The sequence below is a fragment of the Leopardus geoffroyi genome, chromosome D2 (assembly GCF_018350155.1).
Source record: "Leopardus geoffroyi isolate Oge1 chromosome D2, O.geoffroyi_Oge1_pat1.0, whole genome shotgun sequence".
NCBI classification, from domain to species: Eukaryota; Metazoa; Chordata; class Mammalia; order Carnivora; family Felidae; genus Leopardus; species Leopardus geoffroyi.
The window spans coordinates 55,702,059-55,714,479 of NC_059334.1; the positions used below are offsets into that span (position 1 = coordinate 55,702,059).

Below are 12,421 nucleotides of genomic sequence, written 5' to 3' on the forward strand. Positions count from 1 at the left end.
CGCTTAACTGACTGAGCCACCCAGGTGCCCCTACATTTCTCGATTTTAAATTTAAGTTGATACAGTAGTGGCATCACCCTCATCAGCACCTGAGTTGACTTTTTATTTTAATATCCCTATTGAATGTGTGTTGAAGAGCAAAGCTCACCAGAGAATATGGATCAGTCAATGACAAATGAGACACAGTCACCTAAGAAACAACATCATTCCTTATAATGAAGTTCTAAGAAGAAAGGGGAGGCAAGCCTTGAGAGCTAGGTAGGGAATGCTGTGACCTAAACCACACTGGTTCTCCTCCTAAACCTGCCCTGCCTGAATTGTATAATTTAAAGCCACGACTGCCTCAAGTAACCAGGATAAGAATCAACTTCATCAACAGCACCTGCACACTTTGCCATGGCAACATTTTTCATTCTGATTCCCCTTTCCAATCTTATTATCACCCCAGTAAAGACCTGATACCAGGAATGGTGGTCATGTCTCCAACCTATTAAAGCCAGAATAAGTTTTATAAAAAGCAGGTTTTGGATGCCTGGATGGCTCAGTTGGTGAAGTGTCTGACTCTTGATATCAGTTCAGGTCATGATCTTGTGGTTCGTGAGATGGAACCCCGTGCTAGGCTCAATGCTGACAACATGGAGCCTGCTTGGGATTCTCTGTCTCTCCCTCAGCCACTCCCCCCTTCAAAATAAATATATACATATATATTTAAAAAGGAGGTTTTATCACATTGCTTCCTAACAAAATTGCTGGTGGCTTTCCATTGCCTACAAAATAAGGTCAAACTCTCCAACAGACATTCAAGCTTTTTGATCCATGCCTATACGCTCTCTCCAGGCTTAAATCCCACTCCACCCCTCTGACATTACCTACACTCCAAATACAGTAGACTGCCTCTTCACCCAACACTGTTCAGGTTTTTGCTCAATTTGGAACAGCTTTGCCCCACTCTACCTTCAAAGCTCAGTTCAGATGCCTTCAGTGAAGTCTTTTTCACATCTCCAGGTCAGAATAAACTTCTTCCCTGTGCTAGGGCAGCCCTTTCCCTGGGCCTGCATTAGAATACTTAGACCAGGGGCGCCTGGGTGGCTCAGTCGGTTGAGCGTCTGACCTCGGCTCAGGTCATGATCTCGTGGTCTGTGAGTTTAAGCCCCGAGTTGGGCTCTGTGCTGACAGCTCAGAGCCTGGAGCCTGTCTCGGATTCTGTGTCTCCCTCGCTCTCCGCCCCTCCCCCACTCGTGCTCTGTCTCTCTGTCAAAAATAAATAAACATTAAAAAAAATTAAAAAAATAAAAGAACACTTAGACCATTCTATTTGTTCTATTCGGCGTCTGAGTTAAGCTCCTCGGGCAAGATACGTGACTTCTTTCTGAAAAGTTGGCCTCAGAGGTATTTTAGCAGGAACTAAGGTAACAGTCCTAGTTAATCTCTATCTCCACTGCCAGGAAGTCTGGTCCATACCACTATTTCTGCTGCGGTATCCATATTTTTTAATCTTTGACATGATCTACGTCTTTCTCCAGCTTTTAAGGACCAGCTCAACTCCTGATTCTTTGGTGGTGCCTCCTTGGATTACCTACATTGAACTTTTCCTTCTTGGACCATGCATTTAGTTTCTGTATAGCTCACCACACAGCACCTGATCGCACATATTACTTAAGTAGAATTTTAAGGATTAGAATGCACCCTAAAAGTCATGCTTATCAAAATGTAATGTGTATGTAACTCACCTAAGAATTACTACTAATTTTTTTAAAGTTTTTATTTATTTTGAGAGAGAGAGAGAGAGAGAGAGACAGAACGCGGGCATGAGCAGGGGAGGGGCAGAGAGAGAATCCCAAGCAGACTCTGCGCTGTTATCACAGAGCCTGACAACGGAGCTCCAACTTACGAACCACAAGATCATGACCTAAGCTGAAATCAAGAGTTGGCCGCTTAACAGCCTCAAGCCACCCAGATACCCCAAAATAGATATTAATTTTAATTAATCAAAAAATGATTGCATAGGTCTGCAGTGAGGCTGAGGTTCTCCATTTCCAACAAGCTGCCTGGTAATGCCACTACTTTAGCATTCCATGGAGTTCCTTCTGCTGACTCTCAGATAAGTGGTCATCTTCAGCCTGAATGCCATTTGGCAGCGTGTCCCAGTGGGCCAGCTCAAGTGCAATTTACAAAGCTTACTCTTTCTCTTACACAACATTCCCCAAGGGTTTCTTTTTGGGTCAGTTTTCCATGCCTCTGGAGATTTCTGTCTGCCTTGCTATCTGCCTTTGGGGAACAAATGCCTTGCACTCACTGAACGCCTGGTGTGCCTCAGAGAGATTTCTCCCAGCTCTTCTGCCCTGTATCAACATTCATAGATCAAAATCCTTTTTGTCATGTCTGCATAATATTATCTATAGTGTTTTAGAATTTTAATATCCAGACCCCAATTAATGTACCTTTAGTCATTTTTAGTCTTGCTATTACAGAATCAAGAATGTTCGTGAGATAGTGAAGAGATGGTTTGTTGTAGGAAACAGAGAAGAGTATGATGAGAACGGAGCCAGATTAAATTGGGCCTTGAAGAATATGTAAAGGAGTTTAGATGAAACACATTAAAACAATGCAGAGGGCAGAGAGAACTGAAGATTTTTTTAGGAAGGACCTGGAATGGGTATGAAAATTACATTTAGGCACAACCGGTCAAAAAAGAATAAAAGAGACGAGCTGCTGAATAATCAGGTAAAAGACCTGGAGAATATGAGACACGTTATAGAAGAAAAAAATCTATAGGTTTTAGCCTTGACCTGATATAGGATACCAGAAAGACAGACGACTCAAGGGATTTGAAGTTGACTGACAGGCTTAACAGTGGTGCTTTCAGGAGAAACAGGAAAGTTAAAGAGTTTGCTAATTTGTATTTTTGGGAAGGAGTGGTGTGGAAGTTAAGAAATGATGGTATCTTTGGTTACATGTATGTTGAAGTATGACATGGCAGCAAGATATCCAAGACAAAATGTCACCTAATCAGGGAAAAAATGACAGATGACATCTTTGATGGCACCAATCCAATTGAACAAGGTTCAAGAGTTATTTTCCTCAACAACAAGGTTTTAGGGGAGCCTGGGTCACTCTGTTGATTAAGGGACTGTAGGAGGGGCCAACAGGAGGGGAAATGGGTACAAGGTTTCTTTTTGAGGGAAAGAAAATGATCTGGAATTGGTGGCAATGATTACACAACTCTATGAATATATTAAAAACCACTTGCCTATATACTTTAAAAGGGTGAATTTTATGGTATGTGAATTATATCTCAATATGTTAAAAAAGTAACTTAAAGACCAATGAAAGAAAAGGCTGAGTTAAATTGGGGGTCAGCATAAAAGACTCTGAACTATGTGCTCATATGTTCCCAATGTCAGAGCAAGTAGGAGAAAGCAAAGCTGCCATGCATCTGAGGTCATATAAAAACATGGCATGGGTTTCAAGTATTTTGAATTTTTTTTTTTTTTTTTTTTTAGGAAGTACTACACAAAGGATATGACAAATTAGTAAAGGAGTGCTGATTTCGGGGGGAAGTACTAAAAAGTTATCCATCTTTATTTCTGGATTATTTTGGATTTGATTAAAAACAATTTTTTGGGGGCGCCTGGGTGGCGCAGTCGGTTAAGCCTCCGACTTCAGCCAGGTCACGATCTCGCGGTCCGTGAGTTTGAGCCCCGTGTCAGGCTCTGGGCTGATGGCTCGGAGCCTGGAGCCTGTTTCCGATTCTGTGTCTCCCCCCTCTCTGCCCCTCCCCCGTTCATGCTCTGTCTCTCTCTGTCCCAAAAATAAATAAACGTTGAAAAAAAAAAAATTAAAAAACAAAACAAAACAAAACAATTTTTTTCATTAGTTTTATTTTTGAGAGGCAGAGAGAGACAGAATGTGAGTGGGGGAGGGGCAGAGAGAGAGGGAGCCACAGAATCCAAAGCAGGCTCTAGGATCCCAGCTGTCAGTACAGAGCCCGATGCAGGGCCCGAACTCACAAACCGTGAGATCATGACCTGAGCTGAAGTCGGACGCTCAAACGACTGAGCCACCCAGGCGCCCCTGGATTTGTTTTTTAAATAGGTCAAAACCTAAAAACCAAAAATAACATTAGGATTAAAGATATTTTTGCTCAAAAAATTTAATCTTGTCAAATTTTTTTTCAATAAAATAAATTGAACCATTGAAAAATTAACTTGGCAAAAAAAATAAATGAAGTGTGCTATACACTACAACATAGGTCAATATTAAAAACATTATGCTAAAGAAGCCAATCACCAAGGGCAGATACACCATTCCATCTACATGAAATGTCCTGAGCAGTCACATCTATGGAGACAGAAAGGGGATTAGTGGTTGCCTGGGAGGTGGGGGTGGAAGCTAGGGGGAAAGAGGAGTGACTGCTACTGTGCTTGGGTTTGGGGGGATGGAGGGGTGATGAAAATGTTCCAAAATTGTGGTAACAGCTGCACAACATCATGAAGATACTAAAAACCACAGTTTACATTAACCAGGTGAATATGAATAGGTGAATTACACACCAATAAAGCTGTTATTTAAAAATGAATTCAAAATACTCCCTTCCACTAGAATGAGCAATTAATAATTACATGTGTGAAAACGTCTACTGTTACTTCCATAATGTCAAACATTTGCTGGAAACTTACAATTCACATATTTTTATGAAGAAAAGCATAACATTAAGTAAACATGGATCACATCAGTCCCAATTCTTCTCCTTACATGATAAATAAGAAAATAATTTACATATTCCCTTTAAAGGTACTTTAAACGCAATAAATTGTGTCCCAGGTAGAGGATGTCCAATTGGCATCACAGTGCTCCACCTGCAATGAAAATAACAATTATAATAAAAATAGTTTAATAACTCAAGATGATAAAGAAATTATTCTTTAATAAATAGGGCCTAATTTGTTGGTTAGTTGCTTTCTGAGTGCTATCATGTATGAAATTTTAATTTACTGCTTCCTCCCTCAAAAAGAAAACACAAAAATGGAAGGTTTTACATATGTACAGCACTTCTACAGTGAATAAGGTAGTATTCATTCCTAACATAAACTTTCAATACCCAAAACAATATTTTGTCTTTGTTTTTCTTGGATAATAGGTAAAAGAAGGAAAATAGTTTATGAATTTTACATCATCATCACTGATTTATACTAAGTGGTAATATGTATTAAATGTAGGAGTAATCAAAGTAAAACATGGAAACCTACAGTGTTTTAGTAAGCAGGAAACAAAGTCATTTCTTCAACATTATTTTGGAGATGTCTTGTTTTAATTTCTGATTAATCTTGAATTAAGAAGTACAGTTCATTGGGGCGCCTGGGTGGCTCAGTCGGTTGAGTGACTTTGGCTCAGGTCATGATCTCACGGTCTGTGGATTCAAGCCCCACATCGGGCTCTGGGCTGACAGCTCAGAGCCTGAAGCCTGCTTCAGATTCTGTGTCTCCCTCTCTCTCTGCCCCTCCCCCACTCATGCTCTGTCTCTTTCTCTCTCTCTCAAAAATAAATAAACATTAAAAAAATTTTTTTAAAAAGAAGTACAGTTCATTAACTTTAAACATCTTTATAACTTTTTATGAAAAACAAAGTAAAGAAATTGGTATTAAAAATAATTGTCATCTAATTATTTCCTGTTATTTTTTATGAATTCTAATTTTAACACATGAGTATTTCTTAAAATGAGCATTTTAATGCCCTGCTTACTTCTCCAGCTTCATTGCTGTTCCGTTTTTCCTTCCCCAGTCTGGCTTCACCTGGTTTCCTTTCCTCCGTCCTCCCAATGTTCCATGCTATTCCTTCTGCCCCTTCTCCCATGTCACCCCTTCAGTCATGCTCAGCTTGCAGCTCCTATATCAGTTCTCAGGAAAGTGTCTGTCATCCATCCACCTATTCTCTTTAGACATACCTTTTACCTTCCTTCCTGGCACTTAATAGAGTTTGTAACTACACACATGATTATGTGAATTTTTTTTCTGACAAATCGTGGTTTCTCTCTTGACCATTAACTCTGTGAGAGTGACCATGTCTGTCTTTCTTCATAGTACAGTGCCTGCCATACCACAGATATTCCATAAACATTAAATTAATATTGAATAAGTTTGGCTTCATAAAATCACTACCTAATGTACTGATTAGATGTGATTAACAGCTGACTTATCATTAGGAATAATGACTGTCAGAGGTAGTAGGATGACATTCAAATGCTGAAAGAAAAATTATAGCCAACCAAGAAGTCTATATCTAGCAAAACTATCCTTCAAAAAGGAATGATTACTATGTTCCAGTAGTCCTTTGCTTTGCAAAAACAGAAATTTGATTTTGATAATTTATCTAGAATTGAAAAATACAGTTTCTCAAGTTTTTAAATACAATCCAAATGGCACCAAAATCCAACAAAGCAATGATGTTGGATTAGGCTTCTTTGTCTTTAAAAATTAGAAAATAATTTCTATCAAAAGTAAATAAAAGGCCTCATCTCTAAATAAAAGGCCTCATTTTTAAGTAACTCATTAACTCTTAGATTTTTGCTTGTGACATTTCTAGAAGATCATTTCTTTGATGGAATTCTTCATTGTGGAATAAGATACCCATGAATAGTTATGACATTTATTCTTTCCTCGATAGCATAACTCCACCATTATGAATGATATTCAATTATGACCATGATAATTCTATAAACATGTTCATCTTTGGTTTTGACATCCAGTTGGAAGCTGTTCTTTTAGCATTAACTATACAAGGAAACCATATGAAAGGAATTTTAGATCATCTGCTAATACTGCAAACATTACTATAACATGCACTTTTTTCAATTCATTTATTTCCACAACTAATGTTTCCACAATAACATAAATGATGGAATCTAAATAAACTGGTTCTTCATTTGAATTATCTAGTCAGCTACTTTTTTTTAAAAAGTGAGTCTAGGGGCACCTGGGTGGCGCAGTCGGTTAAGCGTCCGACTTCAGCCAGGTCACGATCTCGCGGTCCGTGAGTTCGAGCCCCACGTCAGGCTCTGGGCTGATGGCTCAGAGCCTGGAGCCTGTTTCCGATTCTGTGTCTCCCTCTCTCTCTGCCCCTCCCCCGTTCATGCTCTGTCTCTCTCTGTCCCAAAAATAAATAAACGTTGAAAAAAAAATTAAAAAAAAAAAATAAAAAGTGAGTCTATATACATTCCCAATTTTTGCTTCTGGAATGCAATACTTTTGGGTTTCTGGTTTTCAGACAGATAAAATTTTATTAAGCTCCTAAAGAAGGCAGAAATCTTTAGCGTACACTATACAAAAAAAAAAAAAAAAAAAAAAAAAAACCTTGCTTACAGAATTCTTGGACACATTGTAAGATAAAAGGCAATTACCATTGCAAAATTAAACAATTTAAAAAAAGGTAGAGACTATATGGAGAAAAACTATAGTGTTCTTAGCACTACTAACAGATCAAGAAGTTGTTAAGCTGTCAATCATTCAAGCTATGTGAACGGATGAAAATACTAATTTAAGATTATAGAGGCAGGGACAGAAGGATGTTATAGACAATGTCTACTAGAAAAATCTTTCCACCTATTCAAATACTACTCTGTTGTCAATTTCATTTTCTCAGGGACTTCGTCCCCCCCCCCCCACCCCCCTACCCCCCCCCCCCACATACACAGCTATAGCTGTCCTTCTCATGGCAGACCCTCTGGTTTTGTGACAGCTCTGAAAAATGGGCAAATGAGTGGAGGAAGACATAGTATAGGACTAAGAATCACAATTATTTTGAATATGAATGTAGTGGCTTGAGATGGAAAAATCCTCAGTGTGATTGCTTTGTCACAACATGTATAAAACCCATCAGGGCTCTGACAGCGATGCACAGAATTTTACTTTGAAAAGAGACTGGAGGCAAAGTATAATCACCAGGAGTTGCTGTTATAACAGAGGGCAGTTTCTCAAAGAAAAAAAATAAGGCAGAGAGTTTAATTAAATTGTATTCTAATTGGATCAAATAAACAGCACATTTCTGAAAAACTCATGTTAAAATATTCTATAATTTTAAAGGGCAATTGTACATTTTTAAATTGTTTTCTAAATCTATCCCAATTAGAGTATCTCTCATCTGTAGCCCTATATATTTCTTCTCTTTCTTAAACAAAACAAAACAAAACAAAAAACTTTGGTAAGAGGGGTCACTGGAAGGTAAAAGTAAGTCTATACCTCCAGACAAGAAAACTGCTGTTTTAGAGTTACTGCTACTAGTTTGTTTAGAGGCTTTAGTTTACAAAGAACTTTCACATTTCACTGTCACATTTCACCATAATCCCAGGTGGGAGGTAGGACACTGAAAACCATGATCACCCAGGCTGTTCAGATGCTAAAACTACAGCTCACCAAGTGAAGGGCCTCTAAGCATATTTAAGTGGAGTCATCTTATGAGGTTCATAATAGGGCAGGTAACCACCCTTTTTGATAAAACAGTCCTTCACAGCACCGCCTCGCTGCACTCAATATGACGTTTTATTCTGGAAACAATATAATAAACTTCAGTTCTTTCCTCCCATTTACCCTCTACAGCTGGAGTTACAAATTCAAATGCCAGGCAGGCTGACATACCTAAGTAAGACATGTCCCAAATAAAGATATGATTTAAAAAAAAAAAATCAACGAAACTAAGTCTCGGTGCTGCGGAGGCTACAGGGGGATGGGACACTTGGACTGAAGTACCGGAGAGGCTTACTCTTCACAGGGAAGACCCTGCAAATCACGGACTATTGCCATGTACAGATCTGGTTTCCTACATCTGATTTTTCAAGAAATCTCGATTTTCATGTGAAGTTCCTGATAATGACAGCGGCTTAACAAAATTAAAATAAAATAAAAATAACTTAAGTACTTTGGAAGGGAGATTGGGACTACTAAACTGAGATATCTGCTAGACCAATACTATTTCCCTTTAAACCTGAAAATATTTAAGTCTGATATATATATGTATATATGTGTGTGTGTGTGTGTGTGTGTATATATATATATATATATATACATACATATACATGTGTGTATATATATATATATATATATATATATATTTTTTTTTTTTTTAATCCCCGTAAACTACAAACTGTCCAGTATTAGATCTCAAATCCTACACTGCCTCCTTTTAGCCTGTTGTATATTCAGGCCAATATACTTCATAACACTTAGGTGTAGTTATAATACATTTCAGTAAATACACGCTATCAGCGCCCCCATCCGCGCCATCCGCCGCGCACACCTGAGGGAGGCCACTCGACGCACGTTGACTTTGGACAAGCGGTCTCGCGCGCACGTCCCCCAGGACTCCGGTTGTCGCTGCGGACCCGTGCGCGCCGGGAAGCTCGCGGCAGGTACTCACCCGTTGGGGATACGGTTCTTCACCATGACGAGAGAAGTTCGGGGCTCCCACGCGCCAGGACAACCAGCTCTCAGACTTCTTCCAGAACAGACCCTCGGGCAGCTGCGGCCACCGGGGCACGCACTCAGCCCGCAGGTGATCAAAGCCGGCGTTCCTGCAGGAACTATAAGCCAGGGCAGGAGTGACAGACTCCGACGCTTCAATTCGAGTCACAAGCCCAGGCTGCGCGTGAACAGAAGTAGCGCACCGAAAACTCCCGAAGACTCCCGAAGGCGCACGCTCTACCCCTCACGAGCCGCATCGCGCATGCTCCTGGGCCGCCTTGACGTCAGTGCCAGAGGAGCGAGCGCCGGGCAGGCGGCGGGCGCGGTGGTCGGGATCCTTGCTGGGCGGTTGGTGACCTTCCCAGAGTCCACAATAAATGGTGCGTCCTCGTAACATAACAAGAGTGCACTCTCCATCCAGGTGAATGTCATACTGCCTGTTAAAGCCCCCTGGACCCCACTATCTTGTCTGTTGGAGCCCTGCTCTGTGGGCAAAACCAGCGGCGGCCCCCAGTAACCAGAGACCCGCACAGGCCGCTAGAAACTTGTAGTCCCCAGAACCTGACCGACCTGTCAATCATGCCCTTTGGGAATTGAAAGGGTTGAGAAACACTCCCATTTTCCAGGATTCGGGAGTCGAGCTTGATTTGCAGCAAATCCAAGACCATGTTATTTATTGTCTACTGTCTGCTGAACATCTTGTTAGGATTGGTGGCGGACGGATGAGTTCGTACCCCAGCTCTCATCCTCACGTTATGGTAGGCAGAAAGCTGAACTTGCAAAGTAGGATGTAAGAAGAAAAAGTGCAATCGTAAGTGCTCTTCAAGGTCACAGAAGGGTCAGAGTAACAATTTCCTGGAAGATGCGGGGTTTGAATTAGGCTTTGAGACGTGAAATGCTCTAGATTAGAGGAAAACTGCAAAAATCAAAGGATGGATGTGGCGGGGAATGGCAAGAAGAGTGGTCAGGCTATAGTGGAAGGTGTATGTTGGAGAGTGGGAAGCAGGGCTTAGCTGGGGAGGCAGACCAAGTGGTCTTTTAGCCTCACTTTCAGAAAGGGCCCCTCGTTTTGACTTTCTCTTGGACTGAAACTCAAAGCACAGGCACTGCGATATGTTGTCAGTTTTAAATAAAAGACAACATCACAGGACTTACCTGTGTCCAGTTTCTGGACCTACTATTGCTCTATGAATTAGTACATTTTTTATAAATCCTGTAATTAACTTGGGAGTAGCAAAATTACATTACATTGTGTGTGTGTGTGTGTTATGAACTTTCAAAATATGCCATAGTTTTTGTAACCTGTTTTTTTGGCATTATTCAGTTTTTATGTGCCTGAAGTCTCAAGGGAAGTGAACCCAAATCTTTCTTGACTTATAGGAGCAGCTTATGATGATTTGGGGGCTTAGTCCTGTGCAGTGGATGATTCCATTTTGACGCCTTTCCAAGACTTCTACATGAATTCACAGAAAATCTTTGTTAGGCCACTTGTTCCTAGTTTTTTCTTTTAGAAAATAAGATTATAGTTAACTAAAAGGTATTTGGTTTCAAATTTGTCAGGTAATGAAACACCTGGAAGCCAGGATGCTTTTTGTAACATCTTGTGAAATAATGCTGTTATATTTAACCAATTGTAGAATTTTTTGTTAAATTCCACCTTTTCCACATCTTAGTACCAGTATATTTGCCATATATTTAATAAATTTTGATGTTGGCAAAATGCTATCCATTACCTTAATTGTATCATAACTTTGAGTGAGGTTTTATGTTTTTTGCATACCATCAGAATGCAAATCAAAGAAGTCTGGGAAAGCATTATTTGAGAAACACTGCTATACGGGAGTTCAAAAAGGACTGATCAGACTCTGTGACAATCGATGAACTAAGATAGAGATAAAATTGGATTTGAGGGGCGCCTGGGTGGCACAGTCGGTTAAGCTTCCGACTTCAGCCAGGTCACGATCTCGCGGTCCGTGAGTTCGAGCCCCGCGTCGGGCTCTGGGCTGATGGCTCGGAGCCTGGAGCCTGTTTCCGATTCTGTGTCTCCCTCTCTCTCTGCACCTCCCCCATTCATGCTCTGTCTCTCTCTGTCCCAAAAATGAATAAACGTTGAAAAAAAAGAAAAAAAAATTGGATTTGAGACTGAATTCAGTTCCGCTAAAGAAGGAAGATGGATTAATACATTTGGAAAGATTTCCTAGAGCTGGGGGAAAACTAAAGGAAAAACAAACTTCTAGTTAGTTCATAATTAGCCAAAGAAATAATACTAGGTAACAGAATATGCATTTTGTGACTATTCCATATGCTAGAGTTTTTTGTAATTTTATTCTGCTAACACTCCTGAAATCAAATGGCATGTGACAGAAGTAATCAAGGTGATTGAGTGTTAAATTTACACACAACATAAAATTTCACTTCAGGAATCACCTTGGTGATAAAGGTGTAACTGGATAAATTGGCAGAACACAGAGATTTCTAAATGCTAAGCAAGTGGCATTTATACACATAAATTGCCTTCTGTTTGCTCTGGATCAGAAAAGAATGAATGAACTATTTGATTTTAATTCTCAGGTTTTGACTATGGACCTCCAGGTCATGTTATACAAAAAAAAAAAAAAAAAAAAAAAAAGCTAATCCTCAATTTCCTTACCCTTTAGAAAGAGCTTTAACTGCAAGAATTGTAAATTAGCAATAATCTTGAAGAGAAGATTGGGTTTAACTGTTGGAGCCAATTTTTTTTTAATATGAAATTTATTGTCAGATTGGTTTCCATACAACACCCAATGCTCATCCCAACAGGTGCCCTCCTCAGTGCCCATCACCCACCCTCCCCTCCCTCCCACCCCCCATCAACCCTCAGATTGTTCTCAGTTTTTAAGTCTCTTATTGGAGGCAATTTTTTAATAAAGAGGAGTGAATTGCTGTAAGAAGGTATGAGTCACAATTTTCCCTTAGGCAAATTTTCAAAA

The 12,421-nt window shown here is 39.9% G+C and overlaps 1 protein-coding gene and 1 long non-coding RNA gene across 6 annotated transcripts in view; one reads left to right on the plus strand and one right to left on the minus strand.

Moving 5' to 3' along the window:
- Positions 1–4,675: 4,675 nt before the first annotated feature.
- On the minus strand, positions 4,676–5,430 carry LOC123576873. Its single transcript, XR_006701618.1, has 2 exons — positions 5,250–5,430; positions 4,676–4,859 (listed from the first exon to the last, which is right to left on the minus strand). It is a non-coding gene; the product is annotated as an uncharacterized LOC123576873 (long non-coding RNA).
- A 4,310-nt stretch (positions 5,431–9,740) lies between these two features.
- Positions 9,741–12,421, plus strand: part of CC2D2B (coiled-coil and C2 domain containing 2B) — a 93,538-nt gene continuing 90,857 nt past the window's right edge. For 4 of the 5 annotated variants that reach the window (XM_045438353.1, XM_045438356.1, XM_045438355.1 and 1 more), the window contains exon 1: positions 9,741–9,873. The gene's annotated coding sequence lies outside the window, so the exon portion shown is untranslated. The other variant, XM_045438354.1, reaches the window with a different exon arrangement.